Source organism: Eretmochelys imbricata, chromosome 3 (genome assembly GCF_965152235.1).
Source record: "Eretmochelys imbricata isolate rEreImb1 chromosome 3, rEreImb1.hap1, whole genome shotgun sequence".
NCBI classification, from domain to species: domain Eukaryota; kingdom Metazoa; phylum Chordata; order Testudines; family Cheloniidae; genus Eretmochelys; species Eretmochelys imbricata.
In genome coordinates this window covers 1,847,911-1,864,662 of record NC_135574.1, presented here as the reverse complement: position 1 = coordinate 1,864,662, position 16,752 = coordinate 1,847,911, and the positions used below count along the sequence as shown (strand labels likewise).

Here is a 16,752-nt window from a genome sequence, read left to right as displayed (position 1 = left end):
CAGGCTCCAGCTGCCGCTACCGCCCCCCGCCCTTTAAATCCCCGCCAGAGCCCCGCCACTGCCGCTACCCCAGGGCTTCGGCAGCAGGGCTCTGGCGGGGATTTAAAGGGCCCCGGGGCACTAGCAGCGACTGGAGCGCCGGGGCCCTTTAAATCCCTGCCGCAGCCCCCCCAGGGCTTTAAATTGCCCGCTCGGAAAGCCGGTCCTGGTACGGCGCACTGGCTCTTACCGGTACACCGTACCGGGGCGTACCGGCTTACTTTTGCCTCTGGTGAAAGCCAAGCTGCATGGCAACGCCTCCCCGCCCTGTGCATGAGGTGCCATTTCCAAAGGGCAGGGGGGCATGCGGCCCATTGTGAGCAGGGGAGGGGCGTGTATAGAGGAGAGGGGGATGTGGGCCCGTCTCTGGGCTAAGCCCTGCCCCGGTCCACCGCTGCCCCGGCTCTGCTGCTGGCTGGACCCTGACCGGTGCTGTCCATAGCTGCGGCGGTGTTGGGTACTGCCCCATGAACCTCTGCAACCCTGAGCCTGGTCTGGGGTGTCAGTGTCTTTGCGGGTCACCTCCAGCCCCAAGGGGCAGGCCCAGGGGAGGAATGGAGGAAACAAAACCGAGGGTGCCCTGAATGCTGTCAGGGGCCATACGCCCACCTGTCACCCATGCGAACCTGCAGGAGCAGCAAGCGCAGGGACAGCTCCACTTGGCTGCTACCAGAGCTCTGCAGGAGGGGCTGCCCGGAGCATGCTGCAGGAGACCCCCCAGGTGCCAGTCCCGGCATGCGAGCGAGACCCTGGGGCCTGGGGCAGGGCTCTACAAATCAGGGCCGTTCGATGTGCACTGTGCGAGTGGGCACGTAACCTTTTAACACCAACCTTGTGGTAATTCAGCCCCAGGTAACTGTCATCATCATACCACCTGGCTTTTCTCTAGCCCAGTTCGTTGGTAGCTCGCCAAGCCCTTTATAAAGGAGCACAGCATTGTTATCCCCATTTTACAGATGGGGACACTGAGGCAAGAGTGATTTGCCTAGGGCCACCCAGTAGCAGAGGCACACAGACCCACAGCTCAGTGCTCCACTCACTGGGCCACACTGCCTCCCCTGTGCAAACAAGCAGTCCCTCAGCAACACCCCTGCACGACACCTTCATTTCGGGCAGGCCTTGGCTGGGGTGGGGGTGCTGGACAGGTTGCTGCGTGCCGGGGGTGGAGGGGCTTGAGAAAATGTGCCCTTTGGAATAAATGCCGGCTAGGGTTGCTTTCCGAGGTGGGAACAGTGCAGCAACGGGTGAGGCAAAGGGTGATTTGCAGGGATGGAGATGTTTCTGGAGGCACAGGATGGAGTGGGAGATTTGGGGCAAAGGGGGAGATGCCTGAAGGCACAATGGGGTGAAGAGGGAGGTTTGGGGTGAAGGGGAGGTGCTTTGGGGCACGGTGGGGTGAAGGGGAGGTTGGGGTGAAGGGGAGGTGCTTTGGGGCACGGTGGGGTGAAGGGGGAGGTTTGGGGTGAAGGGGAGGTGCTTTGGGGCACGGTGGGGTGAAGGGGGAGGTTTGGGGTGAAGGGGAGGTGCTTTGGGGCACGGTGGGGTGAAGGGGGAGGTTTGGGGTGAAGGGAAGATGCTTTGGGGCACAGTGGGGTGAAGGGGAGGTTTCTGTAGGGGTGGCAGCAGCAGGCCCTTTGGGGCACCCTGCCCTGCATGCTGGCACTAACCCAGGGGGGAGGGGGCTCTGGGGGTCCATGAATGGGGTGCAGCTGGCCCCTCCCCCTCCCTTTCTGAGCCTTGGGAGAGGCCTTTGTGAAGGCTCCCTGGTCACCATGGCAACCCCAAAGGAGCAGGTGGAAGGGGTGGGCGTGTCCGGAGCACTCGGCCCCGCCCCCGTTCGAGCCACGCCCCTTGGTGTCTATGGCGCCGGGCCCGTCGGGAGAGGTAGTTCCCGAGCCGCCAGGAGTGGGGGGAGAGGCCCCGCCCACCCGGGGCAGGGGTCGGGCTGTGATTGGCTCGGGCTCGGGGGCGGCGGCTCGGCCCCGCCCCCTCGCCTCGCCCGCAGAGCAGCGCAGGTTGGTGGGAGACGCGAGCGGTGCGAGGCGCGGAGCGGAGCCGCCACGGAGCGCGGGGCGAGGGGCGGCCGGGGCAGGTGCCGGGGCCTCCCGACGCGACTGGCCGCTGCTGCAGGTGCTGGCGGGCGGGCGGGCGTGTCCCGCGGCGGGGGCCGCTCCCCCCTTGTCTCGGCGCTCGGAGGGGCCCGGGGGTCGGGCGGCGCTCGGAGGGGCCCGGGGGTCGGGCGGCGCTCGGAGGGGGCCGGGGCCGGGGGCCGGGTGGCGCCGAGCCTTTGTTGTCTTGGGGCCGCGCCCCCGCCGCCCCCGTCCCACGGGCCCCGCCCCGCCGCCGTGGCCCCCTCGGGGCGCCTCTTTGTGCGGGGCTTTGTCCGCGCTGGGCCGGGGCCCCCCCGGGTAGCCGGGCCCCGCCCGGAGCTGGGGCTGGCGCCCGTCCCGTGCCCGGCCTCGGCGGGGAGCGGGGAGCCCGGTCCCGGGGGCCGGCGCGGGACGCGTTCCCCCCGGGGCCGTGGGGCGGCGGGCGGGAGAACCCCGCGGCGCCCCGCAGCCTCCCCGCCCGGGCAGCGCTGTCGCCTCTCCCCGCTCTCGGAGCCCGGGGCTGGCTCCGTCCGGCTCCCCAGCGGGCCCCGCCGGCTTCCCTTGGGCTTCCCGGCGGGGGCGGCCGGCTGGCCGTGGGGGAGAAGGGTCAGTCCGTCCCGGGCACTTCGAGGGGCTGGGCGGGCCCCAGTCCCGCTGCGGGGCCGGGGCCGTCTCCATGGTGCGGGGGAGGCAAGGGGGGTGCGGGGGAAGGTGCGGCGGGGGGGTGCGGGGGTGCGGCGGGGGGGTGCGGGGGTGTGGCTGGCTCCTGACGCCCAGCAGGCCGTCGGTGGAAGCGGCGTTGCACACCCTGGGAGTTCGTGGTGCTGGTTCCTCTGTGCCTGCCCAGGGCGTTCACGGTGCTCTCTGGGCACCGCCAGGCTGCCTGCGGGAGAGGAGAGGAGAGAGCTGCCTAGTGTGTGTGTCTCCCTTTCTCTTTCCACCTTCTCCTGCTCTACTTAAGCAGTAGCTGTGAGATGGCGCGGTGGTCCCCGGGGGGGGCGGCGGAACCTCGCAATCCCGGCCGATGTTTGAGATTAGACCGAGACCTTGTAGTTGAGCCCCGGGGAGGGACTCTTACAGGTAGATGTAAAGATGCACCTCCCATCTGATGAAGTGAGCTGCTGCTCACGAAAGCTTATGCTCAAATAAATTGGTTAGTCTCTAAGGTGGCACTAGTTCTCCTTCTCTCCGTTCCTGAGGCGCTCACAGTCTCCCGTGAATGGGTGGTAAATCTGGGACATCTCTTCTGACTTCAGTGGAGTGATTTCAGGTGTATACTAGAGGAACTGAGGTGTGAATAGTGCCTCACACCCTGTGATCCTAAACCCTGATTGGAGCCCCAGTCACTAATACAGACCACAAGGAAGAAATACAAGTAAAGGGGGTGGCTAAAGAGTGAGAGAAGCAAAGCAGTTTCAAGACCCTCTCCTCTCCCACACACCAGCACCTTGGAGGAGCTGTGGCTGCTTTTCTGCTCATGCAGGTGAATGCTCAGATGGCAAGGTGAGGGGTACACTGCGGTGGGCAGCTAGGGACCGCAAACAACCGATGGGAAAGGGGCACGTGTGGAAGAAAGGTTACAGTGGAGAGATCACGAGGGATCACTGTTTCCTACACACCTAGTTAGCTCCTTTCTGGAGCTAAAAAGTAGGCTAGTATTTGGGGATGTTTTCCTGGAGGACATGAGGATCAGAATTCAAAATGACCTTGACAAACTGGAGAATCGGTCTGAAATCAGCCAGATGACATTCAGTGAAGACAAGTGCAAAGTACTGTTCACAGGAAAGAAAAATCAAATACACAACTACAAAATGGGGAATGACCGGCTAGGCTGGGAACTGCTGAAAACGATCTGGGGGTCATAGTGAATCACAAAGTGAATATGAGTTGTCCATGTGATGGAGTTGCAAAAAAGGCTAATATTCTGGGGTTTATTAATAGGTGTCTCTCTTGTAAGAAAGACATGGGAGGTAATTGTCCCACTCTTGTTGGCACTGGTGAGGCCTCAGCTGGAGGACACGCTTTAAGAAAGATGTGGACAAATTGGAGAGAGTCCAGAGGAGAGCAACAAAAATTATTAGAAAGTTTGGAAAAATCTGACCTACGAGGAAAGTTTAAAAGCCTGGGCATGTTTAGCCTTGAGAAAAGAAGAGTGAGGGGGACACGATAAATCTTGAAATACATATTAAGGGCTGTTATAAGGAGGATGGTAATCAGTTGTTCTGAGTTCACTGAAGTTAGGATAAGAAGTAATGGATTTAACCTGGAGCAAGGGAGATTTAGGTTAAATATTAGGAAAAACTTTCTAACTAAAAGGGCAGTTATGCTCTAGAATAGTCTTCCAAGGGAGGTTGTGGGGTTGCATCATGAGAGGTTTTTAAGAGCAGGTTGGACAAACACCTGTCCGGGATGGTCTAGCTTTATTTGGTCCTGCCTCAGCCCAAGGGGCTGGACTCGGTGATGAGAGGACTAGCGGTCCCTTACAGCTCTACATTGCTATACATCTGAGTGATGTCTGGCGTGGGACTTAATACTAGGTCGCCTTCTCTCCAGGGTTGCTGTGTGTAGCTGTGCATGGTATCTAATTATTTCCACTCTTTGAAAGAAGCAAAGGAAATGGCATGGTATTGAGGTGTGAAAATCAGCCATTGTGCTTGCTAATTAAATTCTCCCCGTAAAACTTTCCTGTGGGCTTTTTAGCCGGTCTGATTTAGTGTGTCTGGGGTGGAGGCCAGACTGACACGATGAAATGTGACGGCTCCTCCCTCAGGTCAATAGTCCTGGTGTGCAATAGTTTGACTGATCTGTAATGGGTCTGCTGGATCAATAATGGCTCCTCTCTGCTAGGGGCAGGAGTGGGTTTTTGTTACCTGTTGTGTGTAGTGCCTCTGTGTGCATTGCTGTCATGTGGCCTGCGCTGTCACGGGTAGCATTGGTGAGAGAGGATATGTACAGTCATGATAAAATTTTTAAAATGTGCTTGGCACCTAGCCCCAAGTCTGGAGAGTCAAAGGAATAAATACCAGACCCAGGGATGACTTCTGGTCTGTTCTCAGGAGAAATGAGAGCACCAAACTCCCATTGTAGTGGCTGTAAACTAGCAGTATTTAACACCTCCCTGGGTAAGGCCCTTGATGGAAGGTTTCAGAGAAGGGGAGTTTTTTAAACGTTTCCTCTGCAGAAATTAACTATTTCTAATAAGCAAGGATGGAAAATGAATGTGCTCTGTAGGTCTGTTGTGACAAACCTGGAGACTAAAGAGTGTGAAACAGTGGGATTTCAATCCTGCTTTCAGTGCAGCCTGAACTGCAGTGATATTGTCAATGACTCCCTAACAAAGGAGGACCTCCGATCCTGGCTGAAAACAATGAATGGAGTTCTGTGGCTGTTTGCAGTGGCAGAGTTCTTCCCTCCCAGCCGGGGAGAACTGAAAAGGCTAATCCATAAAGGGTTAGCTCTGAAGAGGATGGAGGGTGTGTGTATGTCTGTGCTTGGATCCCCTGAAGACTAAGTACTCGGGCTGGAGACGTCTGCAGCGGGCAGTCTCTAGGGTGTAACATCCAGTTGCTCAATCATCTGTGTGCTGAGCTATTTGTGTGTTGATGGTGGCTTTAGGAAGTCTGCCTGGGAAATGCTGCATCTCATCTTAAGGGCTAGGTGAGCACAAAGTGCCAACCCATCCCTTCTCCCTGCCGTATACAGCAAATGGCATAGACTTGCTGAAAAAGGAATACAAAATTGAGGGCAGGCTCTCTGGTTGTTGCAGTGGATGAGAGCCGCTGAGATCCCACCCTGTATGATGGCTGTAGCGTAGCTTGGGATGCTGGGTGTGTATATTCAATTGTCAGGACTTGAGCTGGTACTACCTTATGTGCTCTTGTTCCCTCCCCCTGCTCTCTGTCGGACTGTCCTGTCTCTTTAAGAGTGCCTTGCATAATGACAGGTTTCAGAGTAACAGCCGTGTTAGTCTGTATTTGCAAAAAGAAAAGGAGGACTTGTGGTACCTTAGAGACTAACCAATTTACTTGAGCATAAGCTTTCGTGAGCTACAGCTCACTTCATTGGATGCTGTAGCTCACGAAAGCTTATGCTCAAATAAATTGGTTAGTCTCTAAGGTGCCACAAGTCCTCCTTTTCTCTTTAAGAGTGTTAGCTCTCTGGGGCACAGGCTCTTCTGCCTTCTGTTTGTATCATGCCAAACACAGTGCGGCTCTTCCACCCCTCCCCTTCCCCCCCCAGTGAAACAACAGCCCCCAGACTGCTGGAGGCCCAGGATTTCTTAGGGGTGGCATTCATGAAGTGGTTTGTCCTGGTCTGAGGACGTGGGGCCCCTTGCCATTCAGCATGGCTGGTCTGAGGAGAGGCAGCACAGGGCTCTCTGGCCAAATAGGTCCGATTGTGTCAGTGGTTTTTGTTGGGTGGTTGAAGCAGCAGAAGTGTGGGTGCTCCACGAGGAGTCTTGGTACTTAGCTCCATCATGCGTGTGCTGCCACCCAGGGAGAGGACGATAGCCACTCATTCGCGTGACAGGGAGCATGTGATGCGAGTGGAGGCCCTCAGGAATGGCAGAAAACGCTGTTGGCCAACAGAGTGGTCCAGGTGATTTTTCACTTTACTTACAACACAATGCAGCTGTGTCTGAAAGGGACTCTGCAAAACAACCTGTCCCCAAATGCATGGAGAGCTCCAGAATACAGTGATGAAGCCAGGCAGCAACACGTGGGTGGGCAGGGGAGGGGAGAGAGGCACCAGGAGGGACAGGCAGGAAAAGATACACGTTCTTAGCCGAGACCTGGAGTGAGATGGAGAGTCAGGAGCTGCAGAGGAGACTCTAGCACAGCCATGCGGAGAGAACAGAGGAGGCCAGTGCTACAGTAGATGAGCAGAGGGAGGGGAAAGGAGAGAGAGGAGGTCTGTGATAGGTTAGAGAGTTTTACAAATGACGGTACCTGACCCGTCCTTTACCTTCCCCTCACACTGTGTGTGATGTTGTGGTCCTCTCCTGCAGGGCCCTCTGCAGCTGTGCCTTGCTGACTCCTCCATGCACAGACCTTCCTGGGCTGCTTTCTCCCATGGCTATTTCCATGCCTTTAGCCATGTCGCCCCTTACATCTGGAACAGTCTCTGATCTCGATCATCCCATCTTTGTACAAATCTGGTCTCCACTCACTGCTTTCACAAGGCCTGTCGAGTCTAACCCTCTGCTGAAACACACCCCTCCCATAACAAACACACAGACTGACAAAACACGTCCTAAAGCATCCAGCTTAGATCCCTCCTCCCTTCATCCCAAAGGGGAACTGTCCTCCCAAGGACCTGTACCCTTCCCTCCCCAGTTCACCTTGGTCCTGCACACCATCCATATCCGTGTTACATCTCTGATGTTGCTTTAGGCTACACCCAGACGCTGAAGAATGATGGGCACATTAGCAATACCTGAAAGGGACAGGCTCTGTCACCGGTGGGCAAGGAGCTTGGGAGTGTATTTGCCTGGAAAGTGCCCATACCTACTGGGCTATGGAAACGGTAACTTGGAGCTGGATTGTGAAATGAGCGGGGAGCTCATGGAGTCGTTGAGGGTGTGAGACACAGCTGCGCTGTTTTGTATGCATAACAAGATGGCCGGAGGATTCTGCTCATGTTGGAGCTGGAGAGCTGGGATCTGGGGAGCCTGAGAGTTACCTGGCTCATTGTTACTACCAGGAATGGAGCTTGGCCCTTGCCTAGACTGACACCAGGGTCTGGTTTACAAAATGGGTCCAGGGTAGGACGTTGTCCCCTCCAATAGTGGACTCTCTGAGCGAAGACATGGTAGCTCTCTGCCTAGCTAGCATAAGCCAATAACTCTTCTAGCCGGTTTCTTAAGAGAAGAGGAAAAGTTCTCTCCGGACCAGTGTGCTTGCTGGGCTGGGAAATCTTCCTGCAAGGCCCCTGGCTGCCACTCCCAGTGCTCGGCCAGCCCACACACTGCCTAGCTGCGCCCAGGGTGGCGATTCTGGCTCTAGTTGTCTCTGGCACCTAGGCAAGAAGCTGCAATGCCAGTATCCCTGTCTACTAATGGGGCTTTTGTTGCTGCTCATCCTCTGGTGAGGAAGGTCCATCGATGCTAACCACTGCTGACACACTGACTGGGATTGGCTCTGTGTGAGTTAGTTTGTTCCCTAGTCGAACCTGGTATTTCCCAGTATTTTTCTTTCCAAACCAGTGAACGGTGGCTTGAGCCATTTGACGTCTGCTGGATGTACCTGAGGTCTCTCATGGGTCCATTGACTTCAGCTGAATAGTAACCGTTGAGGGCAGCACAGCAGGTACGGTGGAAGAACCAGCAGGGAAAGTGTTAAAGCAGCGCTGGCAAGTTTTGCTTTTTAGGGGTGGATTCACTAAAATTGTGGCTTCCAGGCAGTGGCCGAGTTATCTCCTAATTCTCCATCACCACCCGGTGAAGCATCTGGTTTTGGCCACTGTTGGAGATGGGAGGCTGGAGTTGATGAGCCATGGCTCGGAGCTGGGACCCAGTTCCCAGGCTGCTGCATGAGTCTCAGAATGTGGGTCCTGTGGGGGTTGAGACAAGCCCATGCACTGCAGAGATCAGACAGCTGCTGACTCCCTGAGCATCTGCTCTCCCAGGGTGTGGCTGGGTGCTGTGGGGCAGGATTCTGCTGGGTTAGCCCCCAGAATGGCACTTGGAGCCTGCTTGTCCAGTGGGGCTTCCCAGTGCTGAGACCAGATGCCGGGTGATGCAATGGGTGAATAACTCACCACTGCTCCGTCCCTCCCAGGGGAGCAGAGGGTCAGAAGGGAATGTAGCAGCAATGCTGATCAGTGCGAAGTCCCCTACATTGGATTGCAGTGCCTTTAAAAGGGTTTTCATCTGTAAATCTGCGGGTCCATCTGGTTTGCTAGTCCAGGACCCAGACTTCTGCTAGGCAGGAGAGACCCCTGACCTGCAAAGGTGGAAGTGACAAAGTGCCCCATTGTTTACATGACCTTGCCCAGAGCTGCCTCATGCCTACAACTGCCCCAGTATGTCTCGACCCAGCTCTGATCTGACTGCACCTGCAGCGCTGTGGCCCTGTCGTTACCAGCGGGATCCTGACAAACTGAAGGGAGTTCCAAGAGGAGCAGCATAAATGCGAGGGGGGCAGGAGGGTGAAGGCAGACAGAGAAGATCTAGAGAGTGTGAGAAGTGGAGGTGGGGGCTAAGCCTGCTGTGTGTGTTGAAGGGGTGCTGTTGACCTGGGAGTAACAGGCAAAAATAAGGAAAGGTCAGGTGGGCTCAAGAGCCTGAGCTGTCCATGCTGCTATTGTTAGGGTGCCAGCTGGAGCCCCACTAGGGGTCTGTCTGCTCAGTCCCCGCTGCAGTGTTGATCTAGGAGGCCCTGTCTCTCAGGAAAGGCTGGACAGAGTGCGAGAAACTGTCCCTCCCGAGGCAACCCTGCACTGGCTGTGAGCAAAGGGTCAGGAGCTAACAAAGCAGGACCCAATTCCACTTGCTGGTGATGAGCAGAATAATATTTTGGACGGGTGACGGAAGGAGCTGTAATGTTCTTATCGTCATGGTGATTTGGGGGGTGGGCAGGCAGGCTTTGTGCCTGGGCTGGCAGCTCTCACCAGATTGGCCTGGCTGATTGAAAAAAGCCTGATACAATCTCTAATTTTTGGCTCTTTGAAGCTGTCTGAGGAAAGGAGAATATCTGCTGATTTCTTTGAGGAGGAAACCCAGGGACCAAGGACGAGCTCAGGGTCCAACTCTGGGCAGCCAAAATGGGTCAGACCACCCTTAAAAATCACTCAAGCTTCAATCACGACATCCCTCACATCTTCTCGCATGCTTTCATTGCGGCTGGGTCTGCTGGTGGGGCATGTGAGGACCAAGGGGACAATAGCCTGGTGCAGAAATTGTCTGGATTCTCTCGTTTCCCTTCATGTCTTTGCTCTTCTGTCTGGATGGTGTTCTTAAGGTGAGAGCAGGACCCTGTGCACAGGAAGTGCAGTCATTCAGCTAGCTATGGGAGAAGCAGCTCGGTGGGGTGGAAGCATGCCACTGGGATGGGAGGTGTGCCCAGCTGCCATTGCATTAGGAGGAGAAATCCCTTGTATTTCAGAAACTGCCCATCACCTGCTTGCACATACTGTAAAGTGAATTATTGCAGGGGCAGTCTTGGGAAGGGGTTGGCAGGCCACCCTCCTGCTGTATATTGTTCTGGACTTCCTGTTAATAAGCCAGGCTGCATAACCTGGGGTTTTCTTATTGTCCTTCTGTGATAACACGGCTCCCAGAGAGACAGAGCTCATCAGCTCCCTTTGGTGACAAAGATGCATCTAATTTAGATTATCCCTTCCTCCCACTCCCGTTTAATCTTTGGAGTGATGGTTCCTGGGCTTGCTCTGTGCCTGCCTGGAACTGCAGTGGTTCCTGGTCTGAAGCGCTCCTGAATGAACATCTCTGGGGATGGGACTGATGGGGCATGACTTAGAATGGGGGGTGGTGATGTCACAGGAGCTAAGGTGGGACCACTAGGCTCACGGATACCTGAAGTCCCCCTGCTGTCCCACCCAGGAAAGTCTGGGCTACACAGGGGTGTGCAGACAAGGGGGGCTAGCGGGGCATGGCCCCCAATCAGCGGAGGCACAGAACTCCTCTGGGCCTGGGGCGGGGAAAGCAAGCTCCTCCAGCCCCCGGGCTGCGGAGGGAGAACGAGTGCACCTCCAAAAGTGGCCAAATATTTATTCCTGCGCGTGCCCCTGGGGCTATGGGAGCTGTGGAGGAGCCATGCCCAGATGATTTTGCCACACTCATTGGAATAGCCCATGAGCAACATTCCCTAGCTAGGAAGGAAAAGCATCCCAGTCTTCTCCACTGGAATCTGTGAATGAATTTGCGTTGCTGGTCACATGGGAGGAAGGCATGGAGGTGGGGAAAGGAGCATGAGCATCCTTGGGGCGCTGTCTGGAGAGCTGAGGATAATCCGCAGAAGAGAGACTGTGAAGGCCTTGCCAGTCCAGGCTGATATCCTGTGTTGTGTACATTGAGGTGGCACCTAGAGGCTAACCCGCTCCAGCCCCCTTGTATTAGGCACTGGGTGTGTATAGCAAGACAGAGCCCCTGCTGCAAAGGGCATTATTATTTGTGCGCGGTAGCCCTTAGGATCCTTAGTCGCAGATCGGGACCCCATTGTGCCAGGTGCTGTACAAACAGAGGGAAAAGACCGACCCTGCACCAAGGAGCTGACAGTCGAAGTGTGAGGCACGATACTGGTCAGCAGGTGAGGCTGCCTTCCCGTGGGGCACCAATCTGTGGGCTAACAGATCCATTAGGAAACTTTGCGGCTATGTAGCCGAAATTAGACCTTCACGAGCCACTCCTAACAGTCCCTTTGCTGCAAGAAGAGCCAGGGGCTGCAGGAGAAGAGGTTGGATTTGAATAGAGGAAACCAAAAGAAGGATTAGAGTCTGATGTTGTGACTAAGAGGATGTGGTGGAGGTTGCCTTCAGCGTTCAGTAAGCGTGTCGCTCTGAGACTGGGACAAAGGCTACCAAACCAGCAAAGTGGCTTGAATTGATTTGCAAAAGTATGGCAGGTTGCTTGTGTTAGAAACAAGGGAGCTGTATTGTACCTAGTTCCTCGAGAGTCTCGGGGCTGGGATAAAAAGACTCAGTGATGTGTGCTAATAGATCAGAGAAAGGCAGGGGATGCGCCAGCTGGTGGGTGGGGGATTCAGAGCAGCACTTGCCAAGGGGCTTTTGGATGTCGCTCTGAGTGTCCCAAACCCAGTCCCATTTCCTGAAGAACCACATGCCGGGTTTTAAGCCTATAAAAAGGAGGGTTTGGGGGAGTTAACCCAAACTAGAGCGGACACATGCCAAACGTGGCATGACTGCAGCGTGAAGACAACCCTTTCTGGGAGTGCTGTGCACACGCGTGCTCTGAGCCGAGAGGTGTCCTGAGCAAAGTGGGAGGCCTGGACCGTGAGGCTCCTGTCTGGGTCATGTGGAGAATCTGTTCCTGAAAGCTCATTCTGTGAGCATGTTTTGCATGCGGGATCCTAGAGTCTCTGTCCCTGATCTCTCTCTGCCGGCCACATGTTTAACTGCACAATGAAACCTCTGAAAAGTCTGAGCTATGCATTACCTTCTGCCTGCCTGCCTGCCATCTTGGGTCACATCTGTCTGCCATTTTGGACCAAGTCCCCCATTTTGTCCTCTGGCCTCTCAGAGCAAAATTGGTCTTTCTCTTCTGATTGCAGCCACTAATCTCTACCTTTTCCTAATTCATGGAATTCAGTGTTGACTAGGCGTAGGAGGTATCTTAGTGGATTTAGGATTTGGGTTTCAAATATCCAGATTCCTAGGACAAGTTCAAATGCCACAGGGTCCATTCAATTCTCCAATCTTCTGCCATGACAGACTAAGGTCCAAGCACTTTACTCTGGAGGGGTCTCTACATCTGTACTGCATAGGCATAGAGATTCACAATCCTCACCTAGTGCTGTGTAATGTGCTGTGCACAAGTCCAGCTGGGTACCATCTCCCACTCCAGACATGGCTGCGTTTCACACACTATGGCAGGAAGGGGCCATCATGATCAGCTAGTCTGGCCTCCTACACATCACAAGCCATAGGACAATAACCCAGTCAGTCCTTCATCAAGCTCATGACTCCTGGGAGAGCTAAAGCAAAGCTTTTAGAGAGAGATTCATCTTGATTTAAAGGCTTCAAGTGGGGGAGAATCAGCTGCATCCCTTGTTGAGGTGGTCCAATGGTTAATTACCCTCTGTTAAAAATTTGCATCTTTTTTCTAGTCTGCAGTTGTCTAGCTTCAGCTTCCGGACATTGGATCTTGTTCTACCTTTCACTGCTAAATTAAAGGCTACTGTCAGAAATCTTCTTCCATTGTAGGTACTTATGGACTGTGATCAAGTCACCTCTTAACCTTCTCTTAGGTAAACCTAAATAGCTTCTTTCGTCTCTGACTGGAAAGAATCTCTTCCAGGTCTCAAAAATATTCTTGTAGCTATTTTTTAATCTCTTTACATTTAGTCCACGTCCATTGTGAAGTGTGGAGACCAGAACTGGAAACATTATTCCAGTACTGGTTTCCCTAATACTATACAAAGGTGTCCTACTTGATATTCCCCTGTTCATATATCCTGGGATCCACACTAATTCTTAGCCATGTCATCGCATGGAGAGCTCATGTTCACTTGCCTGCCCACCATGACCCCAAGTCCCTTTCAGGGGCACTGCTTTGCAAAGCAGTGTCCCATTCTCACTCTTGGTTTCTAGGTGTGTGATCTTGCATTTGGCATGTCATGTAATGCATGTCCAGATTTCAGTGGTGGGGAAAGGTAATTCCTGTATATGTAAAGTTCTCTGAGAGGCTTCAGGTTGAAAGGTACTGTAGTCTTATTTATCTATAAACCTAGCCATGGCACTTAAAATCTGGCCCTGTCTTTGGGAAGCTCATGACGTGCCTGGAAGTATCTTTTGCTCTTATTAGTTCATTCTGCAGATGCCTGTAATCTCTGCAATGACTCCCATATCCAGCAGATTGTCAGCACTTGATACAAAACACAGCGCGTGATAATAGAGTTTTTCTCCACTGATGTGTCATCTCTTGGAATCTGTACAGGATCCTTCACTTGTTTCAGAATCCAGTGCCGTCATTAAAAATAACCCTCTTTCATCTCTGTGCTGCAATGCACCAATTTTTATCAAAAATAATAAATGTTTTCTGGGGAGGTGCAGCCCTTCCCCAATTTCAGTCTTTTGTTTGTCCCCTTTGCTGTCGAACAATCTAGCATGTTTTTTAAACCAAAAAATTACAAATTACCTTCCCTTTCCTGCTTGACCAATGTTGGACTGCAAAGCCGCACTCGGTTTCAGTTCATTATCAGTGAATGGTCTGACTGGGACTGCCAGGCGTGTTGCTGGAGAGGACTTCTGTAGATTCAGCCTTTGCAGCAGACTCCTCAAGATCAAGCAAGTCTGCTAGGAGTCTCCCGTCGCACTCTGCCTTGCTGGGAGGGTAACTCACCTGGATTTTCAGGAGGACTCGGGTTTAGGCCTGACTTCTGTGGCTCTGTAGGGTGGATGTTTGACTAGGTTTGAACTTATCCCAGGAGATGACCTGCTATCACCCCCTCTCCTGCCCCATTGTCTGTCTTGAAACAGAGTGTGGAAAATCCATAACTATATAAACAAATAAACTTCAGCTGATGGGGCAGGTCCTCAGCACCCCCCTAGTGAGCCCAATGGCTGCTCGTGTCTGTGCAGAGAGCTGGAGAGATCAGCTAGTGCCGGCTGGAACAGGATTGGTGAAGCAGTTCGGGAAGGATGGAGCGGAGCTGAGCGGGAAGGCAGCATCCATGGAGTAGTGTGTCCTGTGAGTGCAGTACGTGACTGCATAAAGATGTTCGCAAACCCCACCCCTCCTACTGGCTGCTCTTTCTGCCTGAAGGAAACCGTAGGCCACTCCAGCCATTTCAGCTGCCTTGGGCTAATGTGCCAGGTCACGGGGAAGAACCCCTTGGCAGGGTTTATTTGTGTCAGGTGATGGCTGGAATGTAGCTGCATGATGATTTTCTGCTCTTCGAGAATAACACTGGCTTTGACCCCCTGTTCTGTCCCGTGGCTTGCAGGTCCCAGGGTGGTGGCTGTGCTCAGCATGTCTCCAGCTGGTCTGCTTGTACTGTGCTACTGGGAGCAGGAGCTGTTGGAATCCTGCTGGCCTCAGGCATCACCCCTGTGCCAGTCTGGGGTGCGGCAGGGGAGCCCCCCGCTCCTGAAGAAGGCTTGGACATGGCTTTATAACACAGGACTGCATTGGACTATGGCCTAGTGCTCCCCTCGGTCCTGTCTGCAACTCTGCGCCACCTTTTCCCTGGCCCCTATGCCTGGAACAGCCACCTCCTTAATCCCCCCTTGAAACACTGCGTTTCGGGCCGGTGCTCTGCACCGCCTCTTCCCCACCGACCGGGCTAGGCTTGTCAATCAAACAGCCCCTCCCACTGCCCTCATCCTGGTGAGTGCCACCGCTCTAGTCATTGGTTCTAACCCACGTGCACAAATACCCTCCTGTTCGCCTAAGAGCCCCCCACTTAGCTGGTCTGGCAGCCCCCCCCATTCATGTTACCTTCACAGGTTGGATTGGGAGCTTCTTGGAATGGAGACCTTGTCTGATCTGTGTGTACAGCACCATGCACGCTGAAGGACTTGCTAGCCCCAATCCTGGTCCAGCAGATGGAAAAGGCAGCGGACTCGTGTCAGTCTGGATGACGCAGGTCTCTGCGATGTGACGTATCGGCATGAAGCTGGAATAGTCACGAGGGTCCCGTTCTGTGATGTGAACGGGGCAAAGCCCCGTAGAACTTACTCTAGGGACCAGTCCGCCTGGGGGCGGTGGACAGGCTGCAACTTAATAGCTCTCATCTAACTATCCTCTTCCTAGGATGTCCTGCACAAACAGGTGCTCACTGAACTGGGAGAACCCCGTGCTCCCCATGTGTTATCAGATGTCGTGCTCCCCTCACGCTGTCTTTGCACGACCATTCATGCAGAGGTGCCCATGGCAGGGAGATTCCCCTCTGTACCCCTTGTGACACAGCGGGCATTTTCTGTAGTATGTTTTGAGTCCTGTGTGCATCAGTTCCCCCTATACTTTGCATGGCTGCCCAGTTGGGGGGCGGGCGGGGAAGGACTGAGTTGGCTCTCAGGGAAGACTAAGAGCATTTCAAGTGTAGAAAAGCCACAGGGGCGCCATTGCAGCCCTTCAGCATAGACACTTCCGATGGGGTCCATCCGTTTAGGTAACCCATCTCCCCCAGAGGCAGTAGGTAAGTCAATGGAAGAATTCTTCTGTTGACCTAGTGCCATCCATGCCTGGCTGTGGATTCTTCACGCCCCTCAGAGGGATTGCTGGGTCAACCTCAGTGTAGACCAAGCCGAAGAGACCTAGGTGCGCGTGTGCCACTTAGTGGTCTGGGCACGGTGAATGGGTTTTGAAAAAGAACTGGCCGAGGCTGACCCATGCCAATGGAAGATCTGAGAAAGCGGTGGAAAGCATACACAGGATGCTGACCAGTGACCCTGAGGGAGGAGGGTTTCCCCACCTCTCAGCAGGGAGGTGGAGCAGAGGCCCCAGCTCGGAACAAAGGACTGGAAGGTGTGAGTGTGGGGAATAAAGGGGGACTTCTGGAAGAAACTTGGAGCTCTCCCACCTGGGAACTGATGGAGGAGGGAAGTCAGAGCCAGAAAATAGCATTCACTACGGCTTGGTTGCGCTCTGTCCTGACCAGAATGGTTGATGGCTTAACCTTCCTCTCTGTGCTAACCTGAGGACTTGCTGTGCCGTGTTCCAGTTGACTGATGAAACCTGGCTGTTTTGAAAACTCGGCCTAAGCGTCCCTGTAAATACTGGCTGGGGTGCACTGGTCCCTGTGGAGTGGACAAGTCTCTCTCCCAGGCGTCGGGCTCAGTTGCTCTCGCTGGGCAGAGCTCACGCTATGAAGTAGGAGGTCTGAAGCCCCAGAGAGGTGGTGAGGCCACGTGGCTGACCCTGAAGGAAGAACGAGACCCTTGGAGCTCTGGCACATCAAAGGGGTTTCTCCAGGGGACTGTTTCA

At 54.5% G+C, this 16,752-nt stretch overlaps 1 protein-coding gene across 1 annotated transcript in view; it reads left to right on the top strand.

Annotated features, from left to right (window-relative positions):
• The first annotated feature begins 2,067 nt into the window (after positions 1-2,067).
• DPYSL5 (dihydropyrimidinase like 5) overlaps positions 2,068-16,752 on the top strand; it is a 100,708-nt gene continuing 86,023 nt past the window's right edge. The window contains exon 1 of the mRNA XM_077811479.1: positions 2,068-2,169. The gene's annotated coding sequence lies outside the window, so the exon portion shown is untranslated. The remainder of the gene's footprint in view (positions 2,170-16,752) is intronic.